Genomic DNA, 14,122 nt, shown 5'->3' with positions numbered 1-14,122 from the left:
GCAGAGCCAAGCCCCACGGGCCCGGTGAGCATGGGAGCCGCTGCCCGAACTTTGTAAAACGAGGCGGCGGCCCGAAGGGTCCCCGAGGTCCCGCCAGTTCCGCCCGCCTGGAGCTCGGGTGTCCGGCTCCCCTCCCCTCCTCCCCCACCCGCTAGCTGCACGTTTCCTGTCAAAACAAAACCGAGGGAGGAGAGGAGCCGGGGAAGAGGCGGGGTCTGCTCGAAAGCCCAGGCAACCGACCCAAAACAGAGACAGCCATCTCTCCAGCCCACATCCTTCTCCCACAGGGCCCGGGGACCCAGGAGGAGGGGGCCAGGGGGTGCCTGCGCCTCCCGGGAGAGGGCAGTCAGACGGAGGAGCGGGTGGGATAGCTCAGGAGCGGAGAGGAAGGACAAGCGGCCGCCGCTCAGTCCCGGAGTGGCGGGGTCAGGAAGGGAGGAGGGGGAGTGGACAGTCAGCAGTGGGGTGGGGGCGGGAAGGCAGGTGCCCCCCGCCCATTCTGGAAGGCCAGGGAAGGTGGGTGACAGGCGCCCCCGGTCGTGCCCTTGTCTCCTCCCCGAGGAGTATTTTTGGAAGCTGCTCCGGAGCGCACACGCTGGCATCTGCCCAGCACGGACGTAAACAAGCCCCGGCACTCGGGCTCCCCCCGGGGCGGGGGTGCCAGCGCAGCCCGGGCCGCCCAGCGGTCCCCTCCCCTTCCCCGCCGCTCCCACGCGGGACGGCGGTTCGGGGACAAACAAGTGAGAAACGCGCCGGGGGGACCCGGGCACGAAACCGGGGCCGTCTCCTCCGTCCCCGAAATAAAGTTAAGGCTAAAGTGGGGGCTCGGGACCCCGTGGGTGGGAGGGGCGAAGTCTATCCCAGGGGCAGGCGGGCGGCTGTCCGTCCCCACCGCGCGTAGCCGTGGGGTACCCACCGAGCCGGGCGCGGACAGAGGTAAAGTCAGCCCGTCCTCCCGTCCGGTCCCGTCCAGTCCCGTCCGTGCGGATCCCCGCGGGGTTCGGTTCCGCTCCGCCCGGCTCGGCTCCGCCGCTAGCCCTCCGGACTGCACGGCCGCCTAGCCGCTCGCCAGCCCCCTCCGCCCTCCCCCCGGCCCCACGCGGTATTTAAAGGGCCCAGAGGGACAGAGCAGCCAGCCAAGGCGTCGTCCATCGCGCCCGGCCCGCGGGGGGGAGCGCGGACTCGCGGCGGCCCATCCCGCCGCCTGCCCGCCCCCGATCCGATCCCGCGCGAGGCCCTAGCGACGCCGCCAAGGAGTTGCGCCCACAAGGGTAGGCGCGGGGCCGGAGCGCGGGGCTTCTGCCTAGATGGCGGAGGCTGCGGGAGCGGGCTCTCCCCGCGAGCAGAAATTGGTACGGTCCAAGCCGAGCTGGGGAGGAGAGAGATGTGTTTACGGAACTGGGAGCTACCCACCGAGGCTTAGAGGCGGGGGCGGGGTCAAGGCAGTCAGGGGGCGGGGCCTATAAATGCGCTCAGTTTCCTAGGTCGCGCGCACGCTCGCGAGCCCCCGCAGAGGCGGGGGCGGGGAAACCCTAAGCGAGTGCGCACGCGCACTTCCCGGACGCCAAAACAACGCAACTGACGAAAGGTAACTAAAGCAGCTGTTGGCCGAGGAACGCTGTATACATTGGAATCCACATGATGCTTGTCTAGCTGCACATCCCCATAGACACAAAAGCAACACAACCTGCAAAAAGGAGCCGGTGCAGCTGTTTGCAAGGTCACCGCACCCTCAGATGCTCTGTTTGTGTAGATGCACAACAACGTAGACACAAAATTTGTGTAGGGGAACAACCTCCTCGTTTTCCCCCCACAAAAACCCTACACAACCTCCAAAAAGGAGCTGATGCATACTCAGAAATTCGGTACACTGTAGACAAAAACACCCCACAAAAAGGAAGCTATTAGAGAGCGCTGACTTGGAAAGTGATTAGCAAAGTCTCTGCACACTTAATGAACGCTTATTTCCTTCTCCTTTCTCCCATTCTGAAATACAGTATGTACTTGTTGCATAGCTAACATATAACATTAAGATTTGAACAAAATGCTCCATGTACATTTAAAATAACATCTTTTTAAAAAAAAAAGTTTTCATAATACCTTCATTTCTGATTATTTCCTTCTGGGTTCCCGTACCCAGTAAACCAATATTAGTAATAAAGAATGACAAAAGAAAAAAAAAAAAAAAGCAGACCATTAAAAACAACCATCCAACCACGGTGTCTGACAGAACATATGTAATGCTCGGCACCAGTAATTCTCCATCTCTGCAAGGATTTCACATGGTCCACTACCATGTATCTGAACAGCTGTTTTAGCTCTTTTTTTTTTTTTCCCACTTCAGCCGCTCTTGTGTATCCACAGAACATTTTGTATTTCCCTGTATTAAAGTGTGTCTGGGCCAACAGCTGCATTAGCTCCCCGTTAGCCTGTTGCTTTGTTTCGGGGTCTGTGAGGTGTTGGAGCCCTGTGTTAGATTTCTGGGCTAAAATGTGCCTGTATTACAACAGCTGCATTAGCTGGGTGTAAATGGCTTTATTATTCCTTGTTAGTTTGGTTCCCCATGTGCACATTTTACTAATAATGGGTGACATGAAAATAACACCTTAAGATTTGAAAAGTACATTGTAGTTCTCATTTTCTTTGACCCTCATTATGAGGTAGAATTTTTGATTAAAAAAAAAAAAATCATCCTAATTTTATCTTTGGGAAACTGAGGCTCACAGTGGGTGAGGGACTTGCTCAGGGCCCCAAACAGCCAAATCTAATTCCAAACTGCAACAATCTAGCCACAGAGACAATGTGTCTTAGTGGAGAGAATCCTGCATCTGAAGTCTGTAAGCCTGGGTTTGAATCATTAATATTAAACATTGATTGGACTCTGGCTATTCATTAAACACTGCACGGCCTTCATTTCCAAATCTAAAAAATGGGAAAGACAGATAATAATAGCACCTACCTCAAAAAAAAAAAAAAAAAAAAAAAAAAAAAAAAAAAAGGGGACCAAATGAACAATATGTGTACAGTATCTTGTAAATAGTTGTACCATGTTATCACAATGTATGATAATGATAATGTAACAGACTAACAGTTAACAAGTAGAGCTGTTGTATATTTGTTGCTATTCAATTGCAAGTGACTTTTTGTGATTCCTTTTGAGGATTTCAGGATACTGGATGCTTAGCACTGTGCTAAGAGCTGGGCATACAATGCCCCTGTAAAAAGCAATGCTTGCCTACAGTGAGTTTATAGTCTGATAAAGAGACAACTCTCTATGTACATGTGTACACTGAAGAAATTGGAGACGATCTCAGGGTAACATTATTTCTCTGTCAAAATATTAGCTGTAAGATTGTGCTAGGTTTTTTTTTTTTGTTTGTTTGTTTGTTTTTTTGGTCTTCTGCATATTTTAGAAAAGGAGCTATTTTAAAGTGGAAGGGCAGGTAGGTGATGTAGTGAGCAAAGCACCAGGCCTAAGATCAGGAAGTTCCAAGTTCAAATTTGACCTCACACACATACATGCTATGTCACTTAATTCTATTGCCTCAGTTTCCTCTTCTGTAAAATGGGCTGGAGAAGGAAATGGCAAACCACTCTGGCATTTTTGCCAAGAAAACCCCAATAAGACCCAATAAGAATCAGACACTATTGAATAACAAATTTTAAAGTATAATCATTCTCAATCTTTTATGCTCTGAATGACTTGTCTTCCTTCTTTTAAAGATTATTAGCTGATTTATCCAAGATCACAAAGTCACACACAAGGCAGAAAGTATAAAATCCAGGATTTGAACCCATTCCTCTCAAGTCCCTCTCCAATGTACACAGTAAGAAAGTCTAATCAGCCTTCATGGTGGGAAAATCCTTGACACTAGGGGGAGAGGTCATGGATTCAAATGCTGCCTCTTGCCTTTAAGATCTAGAATCAGTAGTCCTCAAACTTTTTAAATAGGGGGCCAGTTCCCTGTCCCTCAGACTGTTGGAGGCCGGACTATAGTAAAAACAAAAGCTCACACTCTCTCTCCGCCCCTCAGCCGTGTGCCATAACCTGGCAGGCCGCATAGAAGTCCTCAGCAGGCCGCATCTGGCCCATGGGCTGTAGTTTGAGAGCCCCTGATCTAGATAATTCTAGGCTAGTCACTTAATTTTGGCTTCCTCTGTAAAATGGAGAGGTTGGGCCAGAGGATTTCTTAAAACTCTTTCATCACCTTTCTCTGGTTCTGGACAGAAGAGGAAGGGTCTGATAGCAGGCTCTCCAAACCCAAACCATAGCATGGAGCTAGAAAGCAGCAAAGATATAATTTGAATGTACTTCCTCTGGATCCATTTACCCCAAACAACTCCTCCCTACCCCACCACACTATACATGTACTAAGTTTATAGACATATACAGACCACACATATCCTATATCCACATTCAAAAAGTCAACCCATTATGGATGTGCAAGCTCACAACTTCCCACAAATGCACATCCAGATTTGCCCATGAATACAACATACTTTTTATATTCATCAGAGCATGATTGGTAATTCCCCAGACCCAGTTAGCTAGCACAATAGATCCCTCTGTCAAAGGTCAGGAAGAATAGCTAGAGATCAATCAGGAAGTTCAAATCTAACTTTACACACTTACAAGATGGGGAACCTTAATTACTGGGTCACTTAATCTTTGTCAGCCTTAGTTTTCCCAGCTATAAACTGAGGATAATAATTGCATTTATCTCCAAAGGTAGTTGTGGATAGCAAATAGGATATTTATAAAACACTTATTTAACACACTATCTTTGTTATTAACTGTGGGGCTAGGCAAGTCACTTATTTTTAAAGCACCTATTTAACACAATAGTTTTGTTACTAGTTACAGTGACCTTAAGCATCTTAACCCTTTTTAGACAGTACCTGACACATAGTAGGTACTGAATAAATTCATGCTCCCTTCTCTTTTAGGGAAATAAGTGCTTATTTCTTTCCTTGCTTCCTTCTCTTAGTTGTATCCCATGTTCACATTTGAGGTGTTTTATTTGCAAAAATACTTGTACTTTCTTCAGTGTTCTTGGCAAAGGGAGACTCTTTGAGTGGCTGAAACAGCTGGTACATTTCAAATAACCCATTCTTGGGAGAGCAGTGTGTGGACAGTTTTCCTTCAGCCTTGCATGAGAGTGTGGGGGAGGGAGATATTCCTTCCTCTATTCCTGCCAATGAAAACCAGCATTTCCACAAATTTCAGTATCTTCTGTTTGCATTAAATATTTGGAGGAGTATCCCTCTGGCTTTACAGGAACATGAATGTATCCAGATGACAATTTTTTTGTTTCCATAGATAATAACACTTTTTATTATTATGTTTTGTATCTATCTAATATATACATTTATTAGTAACACATATAAATAACATAATACATTAAATATATTTTATATATTAAATAATATATTTTATTATTATTATTTTGCCTACACTAGATAGAAGGGCTGGTGTATTTATACATGCCTTCTTTTATCACATACCTGGAGAAAACAGAATAAAATTCAAAGCATCCTAGATGTACATTTGTAAGGTGTCATCTGGTCTAATTCTATTCTACATCTCCTGATTCACATCTTGCCTCAGAAATTTTTTTTTAATTATATATATATATATTTTATAATATTATCCCTTGTATTCATTTTTCCAAATTACCCCCCCTCCCTCTATTCCCTCCCCCCGACGACAGGCAATACCATACATTTTACATGTGTTACAATATAGTCTAGGTACAATACATGTGTGCGAATATCATTTTCTTGTTGCACAATAAACATTAGAATCCGAAGGTACATGCAACCTGGGCAGACAGATATTAGTGCTAACAATTTTCATTCCCCTCCCAGTGTTTCTTCTCTGGGTGTAGCTACCTCTGTCCATCATTGATCAACTGGAAGTGAGTTGGATCTTCTTTATGTTGAAGATTTCCACTTCCATCAGAATACATCCTCATACAGTATTGTTGTTGAAGTGTACAGTGATCTTCTGGTTCTGCTCATTTCACTCAGCATCAGTTGATTTAAGTCTCTCCAGGCCTCTCTATATTCCTCCTGCTGGTCATTTCTTACCGAGCAATAATATTCCATAACCTTCATATACCACAATTTACCCAACCATTCTCCAACTGATGGACATCCATTCATCTTCCAGTTTCTAGCTACAACAAAAAGAGCTGCCACAAACATTTTTTGCCTCAGAAATTTATTAGCTCACTAGATAAAAGCACTGACACTGAAATTAGGACAACCTGAGTTCAAATCCAGACTTTGTGTGACGCTCAGAAGCACTTCATGCTGGTTACCTTCAGTTTTCTCATCTGCAAAGTGAGCTGGACAAGAAGTGGCAAACCACTCCAGTATCTTTGTCAAGAAAAACCCTAAGTTGAATCACAAAGAGTCAGATATGATAGAAATGACTGAACTGCAGTAACTTTTCTCTAGCCTCAGTTTCCTCAATTAGTAAAATGGGGATAATATTTTGTGAGGATCAAATGAAAAGGCATTTTGCAAAAGTTCTTTTCAAATTTTAATGTGCTGTGGAAAGTTGGTTACTTTATTCCTGTTCTGCCCAGTCTTAGTTAAATATATTAGAGATAGGAGGGATTTTTTATTTTTGGTACAGTTGGTGTAGGACACTCTCTTTGTGGAAACCATTCACTGATACAAATCAGAAGCTCCTCAGTAATTTAGAATCTCAGAGAGCTGCCTGGGGCACTGAGAGTAAAATGATGTGCCTAGAGGCACACAAATAGCTTGAATACACCTTGCACCAAATTCTTTGAAAGCCGCTTAGACTAGGTGCTGAAAGGTTCAGAGATTTGCTAGCACTCCTCTTGCAAGCACCTGTCTTTCTCTGATTTTCCCCTTCCTCAATTTGCTAATGTCCCTATAAAAACTCTGAAATTACTTTGTATTTACTCATCTGTGTACACATTGTTCCCACCTCTCCTACCCACTTTTAGAACATGAGTTTTTTGTGGGAGAAGACAGATTTATTTTTTATTTATTTTTTATTTTTTGTGTCTTCATCACCTAGGACAGCGCCTGGAACATATTAGGTGCTTATTAATTCTTGTTCAGTTGAACTGATTGAAGCTCAGTCCTCTGTCCCTTAGGTCTAGGGAGTTTTAACCTTCATTTGTGTCCTGGACTGTTCTGGCAATCTGAGGTAGCCTTTAAACCCCTTCTCAGAATAACGGTTTTGAATGCCCAAAATTAAATTCATAGGACAGCAAAGGACAACAAAGATGAGTGGAATTAAAGATACATTTTTTTTTCTCTTCCAAATTTATAGACTCTCTTGGGCCATGATCCCTCTTTTTACAGGAAAATGAGATCCAGGAGAGGTTAAAAAACTGTCTCATTTTTCTATTGTACCTCTATTAAACAAAGTCAAAATCCACAGTCAATAAATGCTCAATGATGGAATAATTGATTGGGCAAAGGGTTAGGCAGTTAGTCGGTAGCAGAACCCGCAAATGACCTTCAAGAACATTACCTTGACCTGCTTTTTTCTCCAAATGAAAATATAACTAATCAGAATCAGGGCTGCAGAGAAAATGGTTTTGTGATCATGGAATTGGAGGGTCATAGAAAAACTGCAAGGAACTCAGAGATCTCTTAGTCCAATTCCCTATTTCACAGATAAGGGAAACTGCATTACAGAGATTATAGATAAAGCTGGGAAGGACCTTGGGAGGCTATCTAGTCTAACTCCCTAGGTTACAAATGAGGAAATTCTGGCACTGAAAAATTTCAGGGACTTTTCCTAAGGTAATAAGTATCAGGGGTAAAATGTGAATTCAGGTCTTCAGTATCAAGAGTCAGAATTCTTTTCTTTCTCTCATGACCTGTCCACATTTAGATTATGAAAAACAAAATCCTTTAAATTCCACAGGCTTGTGGATCATAGAATTCCAATGAAGACAAAACAAAATACTAAGGATAGAAATGACTGAACAGCGACAATTTTTCTCAGCCTCAGTTTCCTCAATCGGTATAATGGGGGTAATATCTTGTGAGGATCAAATAAAAAGACATTTGTAGAAGCTCTTTTGAAACTTTAATGTGCTAAACCAAGCTACTGTTATTCCTCGTCTGCCCCATCTTGGTTAGATGTACTAGAGCCAGGAGGGATAACAATGATTTAATTACTTCCTTTGTTAACTAACTATAGTACTGGCAGAACAGTAAGTCAGATGGTATTATGGGCATCAGAGCAGGTGAATATGAATCATTTATGTTGCCTGGTCAAGTAAGGTGAGGAATTCTCTGGTGTGGTCATCATACTTGAAGCTAAAGGTTTTAGAAACTCAATATGCTTTTACCTCACAACCCATTAAATCTGACACCCCAAAATGGTAAAAAACAAAAACAAAAACAAAAACAAAAACAAAAAACAAAAACAAAAACAGAACCAATCAATGTTGAGGGACTGTGGGGTGACAGGCTCACTGCTACTTCAATGGAGGACTTGAAAATCAATTGAGGAAGAATGGACCTCAGAAGATAGGTGTGGACTTCATTTCCCAGCCTATCCCTGGAGGCTTTCTGGTTTGGGAGAACTTGCTAGGACTTGCTGATGACAGTTGGCCAAGGTGTCAAGCACACAGTGATGTGCATTATACACTTCAACAACAATACTGTATGAGGATGTATTCGGATGGAAGTGGATATCTTCGACAAAAAGAAGATCTAATTCAGTTCCAATTGATCAATGATGGACAGAAACAACTACACCCAGAGAAGGAACACTGGGAAATGAGTGTAAACTGTTTACCTTTTGTTTTTCTTCTCAGGTTGTTTTTATTTTCTGAATCCAATTCTTCCTGTGCAACAAGAAATTCGTTCTGCACACATATATTGTATCTAGGATATATTATAACATATCTAACATGTATAAGACTGCCTGCTATGTAAGGGAAGGGGTGGAGGGAAGGAGGGGAAAAATCAGAACAGAAGTGAGGGCAAGGGATAATGTTGTAAAAAAAATTACTCATGCATATGTAATGTCCAAAAGAAGTTATAATTATAAAATAAAAAATAAAAATACAGTGATGTGATGAGACTTTAGATATGGGGAAGACCTAGTATTTTATTAGGATAGTTAATTGCCAGAAGAGAATATTCTCTCTGTCAATTTAAGAACATTCTTTGTAGCTTTTAGTTTTAGAGAGTCACCTAACTCTCTGAGAAGTAAAGTGACTTCCCCAGAATCACACTATGTGTCACAGGAAGGACTGGAGCTGAGACTTCCTCTCTAGCCACCATTAAAGGTTAGTAGAGGAATACAAAAGAAAAGTAATAAAATGAGGACTTTAAGGTCTGCAGGGGTGCTTTTTCTATGATATTTTTGTAAGATAACTAGTGCAACTTTTTTTATTTATATTTGTTTGATAGTTGTCTGGAATCTCATTCATTTGGGGAAGTTCCAATGTGGAATCTTCCTCCACTGATACAAGTCAGTGACTCCCCTGGAACATATAGCCTGGGAGTTTGGGGGAATGGAGAGAGAGAGAGAGAGGAGAAGGAACAATTTCCTCATGGTCACTCACAGCCAATGTATTTCAAAAGTGGAACTGGAATCCTTCTCGGATACTAATTCCATTTAGTTTAATATGAGATAGTATATGAAATTCTTCCATACTGTAATAAATTTAATATCATATTTACTATATAGTACTTGCTATATGTGTGTTTGAATCGTTTTACATATTAGATATATTATCTTTATTACATATCCCATTATATTTCATATTTATATCAATTCACATTTTATTATTCTATGTTATACAATACTATTATTTTTATATTAAGTTGTATTATGTTGTATCCTATTGAATCCTATCTTATCCTGTCCTATTTTACTATTCCATTGTTAACAATATGTATCAATGAGGGGAAAAGTCTGCACTTACTTTCCCCACATGGATAACTCTGATGTTGATCTATTGTGTTTTTTTTTTTTTTGAGAAGATGAATGCAAATATGAAAATATTATACATCTAATTGTATATTAAATAAAATTATTTATAACAATTTACTCTTTGATACTTTGAGATCACATGCAACTTCATGTGTGTATATATGTAAACACATACATACGTACATACGTGCATATATGAATATGCAAGGTGTACATATATTTTATGTGTTGATCTGCGTATGTGTATAAAACGTATATATAGTTTAGAGACAGAGATTGAGATAGGGGCTGATCCTCTCATTTTTATCAGCATAGGAAAGGCTATTGTGGCAGATCCTCCACTGACAGATAAACAACAACAACAACAGAATAGGCCACCACAGAGCAGGGAGATTTGGAAGATAGGAACTGGATTCTAATCTTAGTTTTGCTATTTGCTATTTAGATGACCTTTGGCTAGTTACTAAAACTGACCTGCCTCAGTATTGTCATCTGAAGAGGGAGGGAGGGAGGTTGGACTAAGTAATCTGTAAAGTCCCCTCCCCCAAAGAATGAAATCTATGATTCTATGAAGGGCCCACTGAATTTGGAAATGGTCACCGGGCAATACACGGGTCTGGCTCCTTCACCAACTATATAGCTAGGCCCTGAAAAATCAAACATTGACTAGACTTTGTGGGCAGCTCCTTTTTTAGTCTTCTCTGGGAGGTACATGTAGATGAGGGATCAAGTAATTTTCTAAAGCTGGAAACAGGGCCAGATTTCCACTGTATCCTCCTCCACACTTGTGTTAAGCTCTGCCTGTCTGGTTCACGCCTTCTCCTAGACCTGAACTCTAGCCAACTTTGCATACACACACACACACACACACATACACACACCCAGATAAGCACCACTCCCAAATCAAGGTGCCATATGGGCTCTTACCTTCCAACAATGCTGTTTCTTCCGGGGTCACAAAGTGAGCAGTGAGTACAGATTTGAGAAAGCAGGAGGCAGGACCAGAAGTACTTGGGGCAAAAAACCAGCACAGAAAACTTCTCTCTTGCTTTTTTAGGTATGGAAGGACTGGAGAAAACAAGAGATGCTTTAGGGAGTCCTATGACCTCACCACACCCATAGGGCTACTAAAGCTTCTTTCCGGGGTCTTGGTGACCTCATTCATACTTGGAGTACAAATATTTTGGCCCTAGTAGAAAAAAAATATTTTTCAAAATTCAATTCTTCTCTTCCCTTTCAATCACTAGAGATCCTTCCGGGGCCACAAAACAAAGTTGCTTTTGTCTTAAGTATATGGGGGCTTAACCTAACCTAACAGGCAATTGGTTCAAGGCCAAGAGTCTGGAACTGGAAGCCAGGGGAATAGAAATAAATACTCTATCACAAACTAAGTAAAATAAAAATGGTGGATTAGAATCTGATGATTTCTCCCAAACCTGAATAACTAATCTGAGGGGGAAGGACATGGGCTCATTGTGTTGATTGCTGCAGGAGATTTGGACAATGAATCTGTCTGGGTCTTTTTAACTTTTTCTGATTCCTGAGTTCCTTTGAACATCTGCTGAAGCACATGACCCCCTTTTTTAGAGCCAGATTGTTAAATAATCAAAGAGATTGTTTCATTTCAGATAGAGGTTAGTAAAGGTAAAAAGATATGTGCTTTCCATTTACACTCTTTCTGTTATTGTTTGCTTGTATTTTTGTTTTTCTTCCCAGGTTATTTTTATCTTCTTTCTAAATCTGATTTTTCTTGTGTAGCAAGACAACTGTATAAATATGTATATGTATTTAACATACATATACTTTAATATATTTAACATGTATGGGACTACCTGCCATCTAGGGGAAGGGGTGGGGGGAAGGAGGGGAAAAGTTGGAATAGAAGTTTTTGCAAGGGTCAATGCTGAAAAATTATCCATACATATGTTTTGTCAATAAAAAGCTATAATAAATAAACAAACAAACAAATAAATAAATTTGTGCTTTCTCCTTTCCAAATTCATTGACCCCCCCCTCCTTAAAATATAACCAACTATAACTAGTCCTGCTTCCTCATTTAAGAGAAAGCTGAGGAGGCCCTGGAAGGTCTGGCTTGGGATGAGGGGGGGGCTTCAAATGCTAGATATTTGGGCTCCTATTCCTCTCTTCCCTCCCATCCCTCATGTGATATTGAGTAAAAGACTCTACCTCTTGGACTTTTAGTTTTCCCAACTATAAAATGGGCATAGGCTGGCCCTGGAATATGCTGCACTTCTATTCTGTAACTGCCTGATCATGTATGGGCCCTATATCTGTCTCCTTGGCCTTCCAGGTTCTGTTCCAGTCTAACAATCTTTGTTTTTGCCTTCATATCCCCAGTGCTCAGCACAGTGCCTGGCACATAATAAATGTTTAATAAATGCTTGTTGACTGATTATACTGTAAAAAACCCTCAAAGCCTTAGTGTCTTCAGCTCTAAAATGAAGGGGTTGGATGTGGATGTGTGACTCCAGTCAAGTGATTTCACCTTATTTACTTAGTTTCCTCATCTGTAAAATGAGCTGGAAAAGGAAATGGCAAATTCCTCCAATATCTTTGTCAAGAAAACCCCCAAAGGGGCATAGAGAATTGACCCGATTAAAATGACTCAACAACAAGGTCAGTTTTAGCTTTGAGATTGGGGTGGGTTCCTGTCTTGGTGCTTCCTTTGAGTTTTTGACTAAAAGGGTCCTACCAATTCTTTTCAAGATATTCTAGTAAAACAGCATTCTGAGATTTACATGGTCCCAAAGTTGGAAGGAAATAGTCACCTAGTCCAACCCTTATCACTGCTCAACCGCCTTTTTGCTTGAAGATTTAATGAGAAGAAAATCCCTACGTACTAAGGGATAGTTTTACTTTGGGGTAACTTTTATTATTGGAAAGTTACACATCAAGTGTCCATTTATTTCTAAGTTTTCACCATTGATTCTTATTAAAAATAAGTTTTAGGGGCAGCTAGGTGGTGCAGTGGTCAGAGCACCAGCCCTGAAATCAGGAGGACCAAGTTCATATCTGGCCTCAGACAATTAATACTTCCTAGCTGTGTGACCCTGGGCAAGTCATTTAACTCCAATTGCCCTCAGCAAAAAAACAAAAAATAGATTTAAAGAGTGTTCAGATTTAACATTGGAATGAAATGAGGCAGGACATTGAATAGTTTTAAAAAAAGAGATATGCCACAAGGCATTCAACTTTCCTCTTCTCAAGATGAAGCCTGGTCTGGTCAAAAGAGCACATGGTAAAATGTCTAGAATGGTTTTTCAGACATCCATCAAGTTAGAGGGAACCTCACTCCCCAGGGTTGGGACTTTTTAGATCCTTGAGTAATTGGAAAACTAAATCAGGGACCAATCAAGTCCTAGGAGAAGCTTTGTTATGTTTAGGGGAAATTAATCTATTTCTGGAGAAAGTGAAGGGATGGAGAACTATGCCCTATCACAGACCCCTTGCTCTGCCCTCTAGGACCAAGCTGAACAAATCCCTCTTCCAAAAGACAATCTTTAAAACACTTGGAGACAGCTGTAATGGCCTCCTGAGTCTTCTCTTCTCTAGTCTCAATGCCCCTAGTGATTTATCTGATCACAGAATCACAGATCACAGATTCTTTATCCATAGATAAAGAAGGACCTTTAACATTTCAAATGTCTGTATTACTTGCTCTCAGGATACCCCCAAGATGGGCTAGAACTACATGGGCTTATGCCATTCTTTAGAGAAGAGACCAAGTCACCAAGTAATTATATAAATGACAAGCAGTGCAAGATTAGACATTAACTGGACCATGAATGGAACCCAGACGGGTGTTTTTCAATACTTTCTTCCACCATTCATGTGACATCACATGTAAAGCATCACTTATTGGCAATCCTATAATTAGCTTGACTGGTGTGTCAACAGCCATGAATACCAATATCAGTACCCGAGGTTTCTGCAAAAACATTCTTTTGTGTTTTGGAAAGATTCTTGTGCTACGTGTCTACATGACTCCATCTCCCGGAAAGCAAGGGGAATGGAATGCTGCCAGTCTTCCCAAGATTCTGGGCGTTGCCAATGGCCACATCTGTGGGGTTTTGTGGTAGCCGGAAGGAGAAAGAAACAGAGGGAAGTGGAGAATAGGGGAGGGGAAAAAGGGGGAAAGGAAAGGAGGGAAGGGGT

The 14,122-nt window shown here is 41.9% G+C and overlaps 1 protein-coding gene across 4 annotated transcripts in view; it reads right to left on the bottom strand.

Annotated features, from left to right (window-relative positions):
- The window catches only part of TCP11L2 (t-complex 11 like 2), a 62,977-nt gene extending 51,967 nt beyond the window's left edge, over positions 1-11,010 (bottom strand). The window contains exon 1 of one of the 4 annotated variants that reach the window (XM_074271479.1): positions 10,874-11,010. The gene's annotated coding sequence lies outside the window, so the exon portion shown is untranslated. Of the gene's footprint in view, positions 1-916; positions 1,097-10,873 lie in introns of those variants that run through there. The other 3 variants (XM_074271480.1, XM_074271478.1, XM_074271477.1) reach the window with 3 other exon arrangements.
- Between the last annotated feature and the right edge of the window lie 3,112 nt (positions 11,011-14,122).

The sequence above is a fragment of the Sminthopsis crassicaudata genome, chromosome 5 (genome assembly GCF_048593235.1).
Source record: "Sminthopsis crassicaudata isolate SCR6 chromosome 5, ASM4859323v1, whole genome shotgun sequence".
NCBI lineage: Eukaryota > Metazoa > Chordata > Mammalia > Dasyuromorphia > Dasyuridae > Sminthopsis > Sminthopsis crassicaudata.
This window is presented reverse-complemented; position numbering and strand designations above follow the sequence as displayed.